The following is a 14,801-nucleotide window of genomic DNA, read 5'->3' on the forward strand; positions in this document are numbered from 1 at the left end:
CTTTGCCTTTGCCCTGAAAAGCCTCTCAGCTTCATCAAGATGGAGTCCCTCTAGCTCTAGGCCTATAGGCCTGAAAGGGGTGAAATGCTCCTTAGCTCTGTCAGAATACCTACATAAACCATACCAATGTGTCTAATATGTCAAAGCCAATAGGCAATAGACAGGTTAAAGTCAAGAATAAAGGCATATTAAGCAGCTATCCTCTTCTAGGTCTGGAAAAAGGGCTTAAAAGGGCCAACACAGGCTAAGAATACCTATACTAGATGCGAGCAAGATTAATGATCTATATCACTGCTAAATAAAGCCAAAAACTCTGCCATTACACTGGCTTTGACAGTAAACTACTACAGCCGTTTTTTGGTTTTAAGGTTTTTTTTGAGTCTCTCTACCTATTAATATCATTAATCCAGGGTCGACTATGGGAAAACGTTTATTGCAAAAATATAATTTCTAACTAAATGAAGCAGCGCCATAGGAGTCTCAAACCCTGCATGCGAAGCAGTATACCTCAGCGCAGACTACATTTCCCTTGGGTCCATGTATGAGCGGGGGAGCGCACAACGTGACTACGTCTCCAGCACGGTCACGTGGGACGCCCCAGCTGGTTTACAACATTTAGAGAACAGGGCAACACGGCGCGTATGATCTGCGCGGTGTTACGGGTTGTAGGTGATTCAGCCAGGACGGGCCTACGGAACGGTAAGGAGAGGGCTCTAGGGGGTGAGCGCTTTCAGTGCAGGTGACAACTAGCGTTCGATGAAGGCACTGGAATGCTATAATAGCAGTTTTTGAAATCCCAATCAACAGACTCACATCGGGAGGCAGAGATTTCTAAGGTAACATCTCCTCCCACATTTATCTTCCAGATTGTGTTCCTGGGCGTCCTCCTCACCGGACACCAGTTCGAGTTTGTAACATTTATAAACTCGGTAAGTGAACTACACAACATATACCACCTTGAGTGGGGGTACCTAAACAGTAAGAGTTGTAGATGGCAGTATAATGATGGTCCATCGGATATCAAGTGGGGCTAGGTACTAGATACGAATGATTACGCTATTCCAGGGACTTGGATAACTACAAGGAATTGTGTCTTGTATGTATCTGATTATACAGGGACAAGTGACAAATTGAGCAGAAGGGCGTGCAAAATATGTGATCGGGGTCTTCGACTCAACATTAGACAATGAATTCTAATGGCTATAGAATAGACATGACACGAAAAAATTGAAGGAAAGAGTAGGTGTATACTAATAAGGGATGGCACCACCTCCTCTCTCCTTTCTTTTTTACTACAGCGAATGTTCTCCCGCATTTGAGGGGATACTCTTCACACACAATACAGGAGAGGTACGGATCGTTTTGACCCACCCGCCTGTTGGGGTACCATTTTCTCCGAAGTATGGAGGAACCCAGAGTGACACCGAATGCGACAGTCTTGAAGAAGACCGGAGTGACATTATAGGCGCATACAGAGCAGTCGAAACATGTTGACTCTGGCAGTGGTAGGAGGGAAGCCTTGAGGTTCCTAATTATCTCTTTGAGGCTTTTTCCCATCCTTTCTCATTCATTTTTTAATCCTGGTAGGGGTGTCAAGAAAAGTCTAATAAAGGTTGTGTTTTGGTTGACACCTTTAATCAGTTTTAATCCCTCCCCATACTGCACATTTTCGTCGCACTTCTCGGTTGAAATCACCAATTTATGTGTTACGTGTTGTCTTTGTCCACTTGTCCTGACTATATGTCGTGTTAAGAGAAATTTATTATTTTTTCCCCCTCCCTCATGCTCCGCCCTGTGTGGGGATACACCAGGGCGTATTGTAAGCAGGCCCGATGATGAAGCATGTCACATACCTTGGTATGTGAGTGAGGGCAGTTTTCTCAAATAGAGTGATTTGCCCTACCGGGGCCCTCTCTGTTTGTTGTGCATATATGTAATATATTTTTTATGTTACCTACTCTATTCACCCCTCATGTGTGTATAATTGAGGTCCTTGGGGGTCTGGGGTGGTAGAGTACAAAATAATTTGGCCCTCGCCCCTCTTTTGTGATTGAACACCCCTGCATCAGGCAGATTAGCCAGCACTAACGTAAAAAAAAAAGACTTCGTCAATTTAGAAATCCTTTACATGGGTAATACGTAACAGTCGTATCATAAATGTCCCTAGCTCCAGGGTAATATTATTAGTAATAAGCCTCCCCAACACCACCACATGATTTATCACTCAAATATCAGCTTTAAATATATTTTGGAAATTCAAAAATCAGCTTATCAGTTGAAAATACACACATTCTCGCTTTAAATACACATTTTTTCAAATTTGGCATAAATATTATAAATCAGTCAAGCAAAAGGTTCTCATTCAGTAGGCTGGTGTGGACACAGGAGAGCTACGTCTAGGCAGCCACATAGTTACCAGTAGCTCACGAGCTACTCGTTGGAGTAGAGTTCATCCGCGTCCACCCGGCATTGGTAATGCTGCCCTGTCTAAGGTCCAATCTCATGAGCAGGGGAGCCTTGCTCTTGGCAGTGTGGGGGATGGGATGTTGAATGACAGTAATGCATGCATGCTTTTAGATAGCTTTTTGAGAATCCCTGCAGTTTTGTGAAACAGACGTCTCAGTGGATCTCATGTTTTTTTAATTTTGGAAGAATAACAGGCTGATGGAGCCAAGCATAATGAAGCTATCACGCTGTACATGGTTCTCTGCAGAAAGGGCTTGAACCAGCTAAGCTGCGCAGTCAGCTATAAAAAGATGCAGCCTGCTGCAGCTGAAGTGACTAACAGAGGGGGCAGGGGTGCGGGCAGTGCACAAGCTCACAGCACTCTCCTTAATAGCGTAGGATCTCAGAAGCGAACTCCCTCTGCCCATCTCACATCTGCGAAATAGCATCAGATCTGATTTTGATTTTATTTTAAAACTTATATAGCGCATGAATGCCTGAGGGCATCTAGGCGCAGTGCGGAAAGGTTTGTCGGAAATAGCAGAAACAAGTGATTTTAGTTGGAAAATAGCCACGTTTTTTGTGATTTTCTGAAGGAGAGTAACGTTGGGCTGTTTTTGATGTCTTGATGGTTTGATGTTTCTTGAAATGTATGGCCTCTCCAGCAGCTACGGGTGGAAGGTGATGCTGTGTGTGTGCATAGGGAGGGCCAGGCCAGGAAGGGTTGAAGCAACACAAAGGCGGGGAGGGAAACATGGACGAAACAGAGGAGAGGGGAAATTAGAGGGGCGAGAGGGGGCAGGGAACCACAGGCTTGAGAGAGGGCAATAACGATTTGAGTTTCATGGAGCACACACAGCCTTATGGTGCGCAAAGGTTGACATTAAAAAAAGTGCAAACACAAAGGGAAAAGCACTACAGGGCGAGGATACACATAATAGGCCAATAATCCAGGGGAGAAGCAACACACAAGAAAGGGCAGGGCCGTTTCTGCCATTAGGCAAGACTAGGCAGCTGCCTAGGGCGGCAAAACGGGGAGGGCGGCAAAAAGCTGGAGTTTGGGATTGCCTTTCACTTTCTTGCAACAGTTTAGGGATGCAGAGGAGAAAGTTAAACGCAGTCAGTCTTGTCACCTGTGACTCCAAAGATGTTTCTAAAGTAAAGGGAGAGCAACAATCTTGTGTCTGGTTCTTTAGCCTGTTAAAAGAAAAAGTTCAGCAGGTGTAAATTGCTTCCGGTTTACAGATGCAAGACTTCACCATGCTCACTGCCAGATCGCTTTCCTTCTGCGCGCCTTCCTAGACCAATCTTCGACACTCCCATTGCAAACTTTCACCAAATTGGCACTCTGCCACAGCCTGTCTTGCTCCATTCCAACATATCTAAAGACCAGCCCAAAAACAAATGCACTCTGTAGAACTCTACACCTTTTATACCTTTCAGCACCAACAAAATAGTGCTTTTGGTTTTTGTGATAAATTGTGCCCACCCCTAGTTCATTTGAAGCAGACTGTGCATTTGTAATTTATCCAATTACATTTCTACTTCCCTTAACACGTGCCAGTCCACTAGTGGATAAAGTTTTACATTTCCCTTTGAATTTCTGAACTCGACCTCCAGAAGGGCGGATGTTTTGCACTTAGACCACTAGATGAAATATGGAGTGGCTTCTGGTGAACCATAGAGCATATTTCTTGTCTTGCTAGCCAGGTCTAAAGTGTTCATTGGCTATCATATATCCATGGGCATATATAATCAGATGACCGTGCTATTCTGTCCAATTGCAGCCCCAATGTCCAGTTTCTGTATCAATACCAGCCACAGCACCACATGAAAAGGCAAAACTATGTACGAAAGGCACAGCGATCAGGAACAGCATCGATGGTAGGAGTGCAGGTTTGAATCATATTCAATTCATAGACTTCTGCTATAAGGGCTCAGGGAGATTCTCCACTGGGAAAATGTTGAATGATATGGGGTCAAACTTTACACTGATTGACTCAATAGCCATTGGTGTGCCAAGCCAGTGCAGCCTGATGCTCCCCAGGGGTGTACCCCATTTATTCAAAATGTGCAGTGGATACACTGTGTATGTCAATTGGTGCACCCAATATGAATTGGGTGTATTCCCTTATGTTAACAATTACATCTAGTACGCCAGTGCCATAATTGTGCCAATAATTACTTTACATATGCCATTGCCAGAAATGTGTAATTTCAACTCACAAACACACATGCTCACATGTTCACACAGACACACATTCTCTCTCTCTCTCTCTCTCTCTCTCTCACACACACACACACACACACACAGGCACACACACACATGCACTCACTGTCTCTCTCACACATAGACAGTTTTTCCCTAACATTTCTGGCTTCAGCTGCCAGCATCAATCCACTACTGCTCCTCAGCTGCTGTTGCATGGACCCTCGGGCAGCATGCAGTTACTTCCAGGCTCTGGCTCTGAGCCAGGTAACTGAAAGCTGACATCAGTCTGTCTTCACTGTGCAGAGTTCAGTTTTTCACTTCTAGATTTTTCTCTGTACCCTCTCACATCATGTCACTGGATCGAGTGAGGTCAGTGAGGCTTCTGAGCTCACCCTTTCATGAGATGGAAGATGATGAGATGACAGCCTGGTATAGGGATAGGCCAGTCTACTCTGCAGCAAAACAAGCAGAGGTGCCACTGTAACTGGAAGTTGAAGTTCTCAAAGAGCGCTAAACGATTTTGAGGGCGAGAAACTGAAGAGGCCTGGATGATAGGGGGACAGAGGGAAGGGTATAAAAGGGAGGGGGACAGAGTGATGGTTGTAAAAGGGAGAGGGTGGCATTTTTCACTTCTCGCCTAGGGTGGCAAAACACCTAGAAACGGCCCTGAGAAAGGGGGACATACAATCCCAAGCAATCATACAGAAGCAAGCTTTTCGGAAGGACAAGCACTTTAACAAATCAGCAGTGAGGGCGAGGCCAAAGCCCGTAGAAGTAAATACAGCATGCCACGCTGAGCAGCGCATGTGCCCTGCTAGGCTTGATGTATAAACGGTAGAAGCATTCAGTGAGACTTGCATCAGGTTGTTGACCAACCCCCTTAAAACCATCTGACATGCCTGACCACCATTGCATCATATTTTTTGTGTAACAATTTACTTCAGTGCTCAAATCTGGCTGCTCCAGATGACCTAAGAGAGCCTTTTGCCACTCTCCATCATTAAGTATCAGTGTTTGCTAAAGACTAAACCGTCTTTACTGTGACACTGCTTTCTTCTCGACTCTTGTTATTTTTGCTTAAAAAGCAAAAACTTCAAATGCACGTACCAATCTCGACTGGTTTTTTGTGCATATTATTTCCAGTTTCCCTTGGGAAACTCAAAGTAAGGCCCAGGGGCCGCTTGCAGCCCTCTTGACCTTTACATGCGGCTCACCTACTGAACAGCAGCACGAGCTGCTGTTTAGTGGCTGAGCACTTAATATTCAGAAACAAATGGTAAATAAACGGGCAAGCATTTATTAACCTGCAAATAAATGCCTGCCCGCTTATTTAACATGTTTTTATACATCTTTACACAATCCCCGACTCAGCCAGACCCCCTACCTCCACCCTGCTGTCATAAGTGTGGCCATCGGTCATAACCCAGGCTGTACTTTGAAAGCCCTGGGCAAATGTCTATGAGTACCCATGGACTAGCGTCTTTAAATCGGGTACATTTTTGATTTTGATGGGGAAATCAAAAGAAAACCTCTTGCGCCTGGAGGTGAGCCACTGAAGCCTCAATCCAGGCTTGTGCCAGATGCTTGGCTTTGGCTCGGCTCCTGGTGGTCATGGTCCGTCCACACAGCCCACATGAGCACAGCTTTCATGTTTGCTCTGCCCGCAACCCGTGCTCTAAACTCATGCCTCATGAATTATAGCCAAGCCATCAATATTTTATGCAAAACAGGAGAGAGAAAAAAGTACTCAACCCATGGCAAGATGGTTGCGCTGTAGTGCAGCTCCACCGGCTGACCATATAATCCAATCAAAATCCTGCGTTCCCGGCACCATCGAAAGCCAAAAACAGGAGGAGAGTGTAGCCGATATCAAGCAGTCAGCTGAGGAGTCGTCGTGCTGCGGAATGCTGCTGTATTAGGTGCACATTGTGGCGATCCTGACAGGCAGCCTCCGTGCACAAGATGGCAGCTCAGTGGTGAAATGGTGAATCCCGCGGGCCAGAGATGCAACATCGACCGCGCTGCATAGGCTGTTATCGACCCAGGCGACGCACTGCTCGCTGCAGCCGGGTGTGGCCGGAGGAAGACGTGTGTGCTCCAAGCAGGGGCGGAACTAGGTCTTAATTTCGGGGGGGGCTAACATGGCAAATGAAGGGGCGTGGCTAATGTTAATCAATGGGGCGGGGCTAAAATGGCAGATAATCAGGATCGATTAATGCTCAGGTCAAGCGGAGAAAACATGCAACCCTAAAATTACCCCCTCGCACCCCAAAACCCATTACCACCCTGAACCCTGAAATCATCCCCTTAGAACCCCATACCCACGCTGATCCCTAAAATTACACCCTTACCCCCCAAAACCCATACCCACCCTGAACCCTAAAATTACCTCTGGCACCCCAATACCCATACCCGCACTGATCCGTAAAATTACACCCTTGCCCCCTCAAATCCATTACCACCCTGAACTCCAAAATTACCCCCCTAGTACCCCACAACCCATACCCACCCTGAACCCTGAACCCTAAAATGACCCCCTGGTACCCGAAAACCCATTACCACTCTGAACCCTAAAATCAAACCCTGGAGCCCCAAAACTCATACCCGCGCTGATCCTTAAAATTACACCCTTGCCCCCCCCAAAACCCATACCCACCCTGAACCTTAAAATTACCCCTGGCACCCCAAAACCCATACCCATGCTGAACATTACATTCTCCCCAGGCACCCCAAAACCCATACCCACCCTGAACCCTAAAATTTCCCCCCTGACATCCGAAAACCACACCCACCCTGAAACCTAAAATGTCCCCCCCTCACACCCTATAACCCATACCCGCACTGAACCCTAAAATGAACCCCATGGCACCCCAAAACCCATTACCACACTAAACCCTAAAATTACCCCCTGGCACCCCAAAACCCCTACCCACCCTGAACCCTAAAATTGCCCCCATGACATCCAAAAACCCACACCCACCCTGAACCCTAAAATTCCTCCCTCACATCCTAAAACCCATACCCACTCTGAACCCTACAATTAACTCCATAGCACCCCAAAACCCTTAACCACCATAAACTTACTCCTGGGACACCAACACCCATACCCACACTGAACCCTAAAATTACCCCCTGGCACCCCAAAACCCATACCCACCCTGAACCCTAAAATTACCCCTGGTTCCCCAAAACTCATACCCACCCTGAAGCGTAAAATTACCCCTGGCACCCCAAAACCCACACCCATCCTGAACCCCTAAATTACCCTCCTGGCCCCCAAAACCCATACCCGTCCTGAACCCTAAAATTACCCCCTGGCACACTAAAACCCGTTACTAACCTGAACCCTAAAATTACCCCTGGCACCCTAAAACCCATACCCACTCAGAACCCTAAAATTACCCCCTGGCACCCCAATCCATAACCCACCCTGAACCCCAAAATTACTCCCTGGCACCCTAAAACTCACACCCACCCTGAACCCTAAAGTTACCCACTAGCACCCCAAAAAATGAACACTATAGACTTACACTACATTTGCATATTCGGAGGGAACTCTCCTCTTTGACGTTTCCATGTAAGTCAAAAACAACATTCACTTAGAGTAACCTAGGTATGCAGGCAGTAGGTAATGCTGTGCTGAAGAATGCATTAAAATTACTGAAAAGTACATAAGAAACGGCTGCCTGCTCTTCTGATACTATTCAGTTGAGTTGGGCTGATCAGCAGCACTGCGTCCTGGCATCTAGCCCCTCCCGAAAATCTCACAGTGTGGACAGGTGTGGGTCAAATGTTTCCTGGTTTCTCCTTGCCAGGGCCTCCTCTGCTTCTGTGTCGTTGGTGCCCTTGGATGCAAAAAGAGAAATGGCCCTGTTCACCATTTATCTTGGGTGCGCGGCGTGGTATAGTCACTACCACTGGTGCAGAGCAGTGACTGGGCCAACCTGAGTAATGTTTTGATTTTGACCCCCTTCTGATTTAATAGCTGGTTGGAAGACACAAGTGCATATAACATCTTTCGCAACACCTGAAGCGTGACTGTGATATAGGGATGCCTCTTTTGCCCTAGCGCTAGAATGCTGATGCAGATACAAGCCCCATAGAGATACAAACTCTGCTCTACTGCCACCTACTGCATGCGCCGTAACTGTCGAGCTGGTGCAGGCATAGGAAGGATGGGCCCATCCCACTCAAATTGAAGGGTCTGCACCTAATCCTGTGCAGATTAGTAAATCTCATCCATTGCTCGAACATTGTGTATGTGTGTTGGCGGCTGTTCCTCCCCCTGCAATAAAGAAGCTGCTGATCGTCAGTGTGGTGCCTAATGCTTAATAAGGTCTGAGGTCATTGTTGGCCCCTGGCGTGTTGGCCTCTGCAGAAACAAGCGAGCGAGCAAATATGGCAAAACCAACAGAGTACAATCCTGTCTCACTTTTGAACCCCGCACGTCCAGCAGATCTCAGCAGAGGGCCACTTCGGACTCAGAGCTAGATGCTCCGGCTACGACTTCTTTGTCACTGGAAACAACGCTCCTAGCCATGCAAAGCAGCTTACAGTCCATTGACAGAAAAATGTATGCTCTTAATATCAGGACGGATCATATGTCTGCGAAGTTGGACAAGCATGCCACCAGGCTAGAAGAAGCTGAGAAACGCATCTCAGATGCATTTCTCAGCTGCTCATGGGTAAAAATGCTGACCTATATTATGACCCCTAGTAAGGATGCAACATGTAGATTGTACATGACAGTACTAGACACTGAGTCGATTTCTTGTCTAACGTGGCCTGTTCTCCCCCCCCCCCAAAAAAATGGCAAGTACTAGCCTCCTTGGAGAGGCATGATATTAGGATTACTCTCTTACAGGAGACACATATGGCGAAGCAGTCTGAAACAAGTGTTGTATGACGTTTTAGATTCCGAATGGATTCTCCCGATTCATGCCCTTATATAGGTACAATTCATGTTGCGCTTATATAGGCATAGAAATCAAGCCCTTATTTAGGCATAGCCCATGCAGCCCAAATATAGGCATGGCTACTTCCATCCATTCACCAAACGTCACAACGATTTCTTGGAAAACCAGCTGAAGCCGTTAGGGACTTTTCCGTGCTTGAATATTGATTTCTCAAAGAACTCAGTTAGTTTTACAATGACCATCTATTCCTTAGGGGTTCATTCATTTTTTTTTTTTTTTTAAATATATTTTTATTGCAGGAATCAGTAAATCAGTACAGTAGCGACCAGCATTGTATCATAAGCAACATAAACAGAATAAAGCCCTCTGGCCCCCCTCCGTAAAGTCTGTACACAGCCAACCGGCCCACAACCCTGGGGTCGGGCGGCGAAATGCAACGGGGGTCAGTAGGATGCTGGAGCTGGTCCGGATAATACACTGTCCGTCATCTGCTTTTCCAAACAAGCCTAAAACCCCCAAAATAAACCCCCCCCCTCAAAATGTCTACTAACTGAGAACCCCCCCCCACCACCAGCGCCAGGGAGCTATCAACATAGGATCTGCTATTTGACCCACGGGGAAGGTAATAGGACTGTCAGTACTGACGTTCATCGGGACTCGGGGCGAGTCGCTTCTTCACTTTCGGAGTCGCAGGGGGCACAATAATCCCTGAGGGCCTGCACCAGCATTTCCCACTCCAACGCGGCCTCCTGCGCCTTCTCATTACCCTGCCTCCAAGCCAGTTGATATCTCAGCGCGCTCTCTCCCGCCGCCCACTTCAAAAGCTCACTGTGCCATCTGCTGCCTGCCGGACCAGCTCGTGCCTTCCAGTTCCTGGTCACCTCTCGCTTAGCAAGGAGGAGCCCCAGGTCGATAAATTTACTGGAAATTTTATTCCTGGGGGTATGGGGGAACCAGTGCAAGAGCCCCACCGCCGCATCTAATGATAAGAGTCTCCCTGTCACCTCCTCCAGAGTCGTCGCTACCTCCTGCCAGTAGGACGTCAGTCCTGGACAGGCCCATAACATGTGTAGGAGGTCCGCCTCCTGAGCCGGGCATCTAGGGCATTCCGCCGAAGCCGTGGCAAAATAACGCCTGATTTTCACCGGGGTCAGGTACGCTCTATGGAGAACATAATAGTGGACCAGTTGGAAACGGGCGCTACGTGTGCCCTTCCAGGCTCGTCTCACCAACTGGGCCCAGGTCGTCTCCGGGATCTCCCTACCAATGTCCTCCTCCCAGCGGGTCCTCAAAGTGGTGAGAGGAGCCAATCCCTCGGTAATCAACCTGCCGTAGAGGCAAGTGACCGCCTTCACCGTGCCCGCCGACATCATTACGTACTGGCACACCTGAGACAAGTGGGGTTCCTCCTGCCTGTTCTGCCAGTGTGCCTGGATCGCTCGCACAATGGCCGAGTGCAGCAGAAAGTCGCCCCGGGAGATCCCGAAGCGGTCAATGAGATCCTGAAAGGACAAGAGCGTTCCGTCCTCGTACAGATCACCGACGAGCTGTAAACCGGAATCCTCCCAGGCCGCCAAACGTGACCAATCCCCTCCGTGGGGGAGGGCCGTCAGCATCCCCAACGGTATTTCAGGCGCATACGGTGTTCTCAGTTGGCCTCGGGCGTGAGCCCGATTCCAACACAGTCGGACAGTCCGCTCCTCCATCGACAAGTCCCGCAGGACCAAACGTTGTCGCAGCGCTATAAAGGAGAGAACATGCCTGGCCATACCCGTCCCTCTACCGTCTTCCGGGCCCCGGAATTCCCTGGCGATCTCCTGGGTGAAGGTCTGGAGCTGCGCCGCCAGATAGTACTTCTCGAAGTCCGGCACAGCGAGCCCCCCCTCGTCTTTCGGCCTCATCAAGGTATTGAGGGCCACCCGCCGCCGGCCCGTTCCCCAGAGGAATCCGACCACCATAGAGCGTAAGCGACGAAACGTGGCCGGTGGGACCCAGATCGGCAAAGTTCGGAAGTAATACAATAACCGGGGAAGCGCCACCATTTTGAGCAGGGCGATGCGTCCCACCACTGAGAGCGGCAGCGTGGCCCAAAAGTCCATGCAACCTCGGAGTGCTCGAATGCAGCGGGCAATGTTCCCATCTAGGAGGTCGGGTTGGTCGTGGTAAACGAATACCCCAAGGTACTTAAAGCAGTCGGGCTCCCATCTAATCTCCCTACTTAGCGCAGGGGTGGGGGTACCCCTGCGTACCGGAAAAAGACAGGTCTTAGACCAATTCACTCGGAGGCCCGAGACCTCTCCGAACTCCGTGAGCGCCAATTCCGCTCCCCGTAAAGCGTCGACCGGGTCCTCTAGGAAGAGCAACAGGTTGTCCGCATATAGCGAGACATAATGCGGGCCCGCAGCCGTCCATAAGCCCGTATAGTGGGCTCCCGAGCGAAGGTGCATCGCCAGTGGCTCCACCGCTAGCGCAAAAAGAAGCGGGGACAAGGAGCACCCTTGCCGCGTGCCTCGTTCCACCGGATACCGTGATGAAATCAATGGGCCCGCTCGGACCCTGGCCGAAGCAGAAGCATAAAGAACCGCGGTCCATCTGACAAATCCCTCCCCGAGGCCGAATCTCCGTAACACCGTGCAGAGGTAGTCCCACTCTAGGCTATCAAAAGCCTTCTCCAGGTCCACCGACAAGACTACCGGGGACGGGGCATCCACAAATGGTTCCCCTAGCAAGCGGAACAACCTACGAATATTCATAGTCGTGTTCCGCCGTGGGATGAAACCGGCCTGGTCCTCATGCACCAGGGAACTCATATGTCCCAGCAGCCTCGAGGCCAAGATGCTGCTCAATATTTTGTAGTCCACCGTCAACATTGATAGGGGACGGTAGGACCCCGGGTCGGATGAGTCTCGGCCCGGTTTGAGGAGAGGAACCACCAACGCTTCACACATCGAGCTCGGGAGTCGCCCCAGCCTCTTCGCCTCCCTGTAGACCACCAGTAACCGAGGGGCTAGGAGGTCAGCGTAAGCTGCATAGAACTCCACTGGTAGGCCATCTAGGCCCGGGGTCTTGTTCCTCGCCATCCGTTTGATGGCCCCGCGGATCTCCCCCAAGTCGATGTCGGAACCCAGAGTTTTCGCCACTTCCTGCTCTACTGTGCGGAGCTCCAGTGGGCGAAGATAATTATCAAGCCGGTCTGGGTCACGTGCGGAGCGACTGCGGTATAAACATTCATAATAATGCCGGAAGCAACTAAGAATCTCCGGTTGGGTGCATACCTCGGTCCCGTCTGCCCCACGCATATTTGTCGTCGTCTGGGACTGGCACGTAGGGTTGGCCAACCACGCCAACAACGCACTCGACCTGTCTCCCTCCGCGATAGACCGGACCGTATAGGCCTTATAATCAAAACAGCGGAGCCGTTCGACCTCCACCGCTACCCTTTCCCTCGCCTCCGCCGTTTGTGCTTGCAATTCCGGGTGTCCGGGGCGGCGAACTTCAAGCTCGCGGAGTGCCCGGTCCGCTGTGTCTAAATCAGCCAGGATGACGCGCCTCATGCCCACCTTCTTAGAGATACAGTAGCCCCTCACCACTACCTTAAAAGCGTCCCATTCTAACGCCCTAGTACTCGCGGAGCCGCCGTTGGACGCAAAATAATCCGATATTCTCTCCCCCAAGTCCGCCTTGAAGACACTGTCCTCGAGGATCTCGGGTCGCATCTTCCAGGTGGGCACCGCCGGCGTCCCAGGAAACCAGCGAAGGTCCAGTAGGAGGGGGTTATGGTCCGAGATGGTCCTCGATAAGTACTCCGATCGGACCGCTGCCGAAACCAGTTCGGGCGAACCAAGAAAGCCATCTAGTCTGACATGCAGCTCATGGAGGCTCGAGAAATATGAATAATCCCTAGATGCGGGGTGATGCGCCCTCCAAATGTCCGTCAAACCCCAGCGGGTCTGCCAATCCTGACGACCCTTAGCCGTGCGACGGACCGGGGAATCGGGGAGCGGGGGATGCGAGCGGTCTATGTCCACATCCACTACGGAGTTAAAGTCTCCCCCCAACAGGAGGGGCCCGGCGAAAAAGTGGGCCAACGAGCCCGATAACCTGGAAAGGAAGGCAGTCTGGTCTACATTAGGAGCATATACACAGCCAACGTTCAGGTCCCTCCCTCCTAGAGTGCCTGAGATGGCCACGAAACGCCCCTCTGGATCCAACACTGTCCTCGTGACCTGGAAGGGGACCCCTGCCCTGATCCATATTAGCGCCCCCCTGGCATAAGCAGAGTACGACGTGGAAAAGACCTGCCCCCGCCATCTACGCTGAAGCGCCGCCCCTTCCGCCTTGTTCAGATGAGTTTCCTGCAGCAGCGCCATTTGCACTCCCCTACGCACTAAATAAGCATGGACCTTGTGGCGCCTGGACATAGTGTGAAGCCCCCTCACGTTCCAAGTAACACATTTCAAGTTAGCAACATCAGCCATTGTCCCAGATTGTTCTTGCACAGTCCCCCCATCCGGGTCCCCACAAAGAAAAGGCATCAATCCTCCCAGCGCTGATGGCGGCCATTTTCCCCAACCAAAACCAAACCACCCAAGAACCAACCAAGCCCCCCCCCCACCCACCCCAGAACAGGACCCAAACTGCACCATCTAGATCCCATCCAAACCTCGTCTTTCATCAACCCCAGAACCCCCACTAATCCTACGGTCGCCACCGTAGGAAGGCCTAATGGGCCAGGTGCGGGCTGGGCGGAGGCAGTGGGCCCTCGTCGCCCAGGCCACCAGGACTATAACAAGCCCCAAACAGTGCCAAAACCTTCCGGGGCAAAAGCAGAGGCCCCCCAACCCTCTCTCCCTCTTTGTCAGCAATAAAGGACGGCAACCGCCTCCCCCCTGCCGGGCCCCCACCCAAAACAAGGCAGTATACCCCGTTACCCTTGTCCATCTAGAAGGTCCTCCACCGATTTCGGTGTGATCACCGGTGTATGGGTACTATCTGCCACTGAATCCTCCGAGTCCGATGGTGCTCCCTCAGCACCCGGGTTTTCTTCCTCCTCGATGGCTTCATCCCTTGCTCCCGACAGCTCCGACAATACTTCCAACACTCCCCTCCGTTCCGATGATGTCTCCGCAGTCGAGGGCCCTCCCGTGCGGCCGCGGCGATTCCTGACCCTCTTGGATCGCCTCCTTTGTTCCGGCTCATCTGCCTGTTGGGACGAGGAGCCAAAACCA

This window comes from Lissotriton vulgaris, chromosome 2_1 (genome assembly GCF_964263255.1).
Source record: "Lissotriton vulgaris chromosome 2_1, aLisVul1.2, whole genome shotgun sequence".
Lineage (NCBI taxonomy): Eukaryota > Metazoa > Chordata > Amphibia > Caudata > Salamandridae > Lissotriton > Lissotriton vulgaris.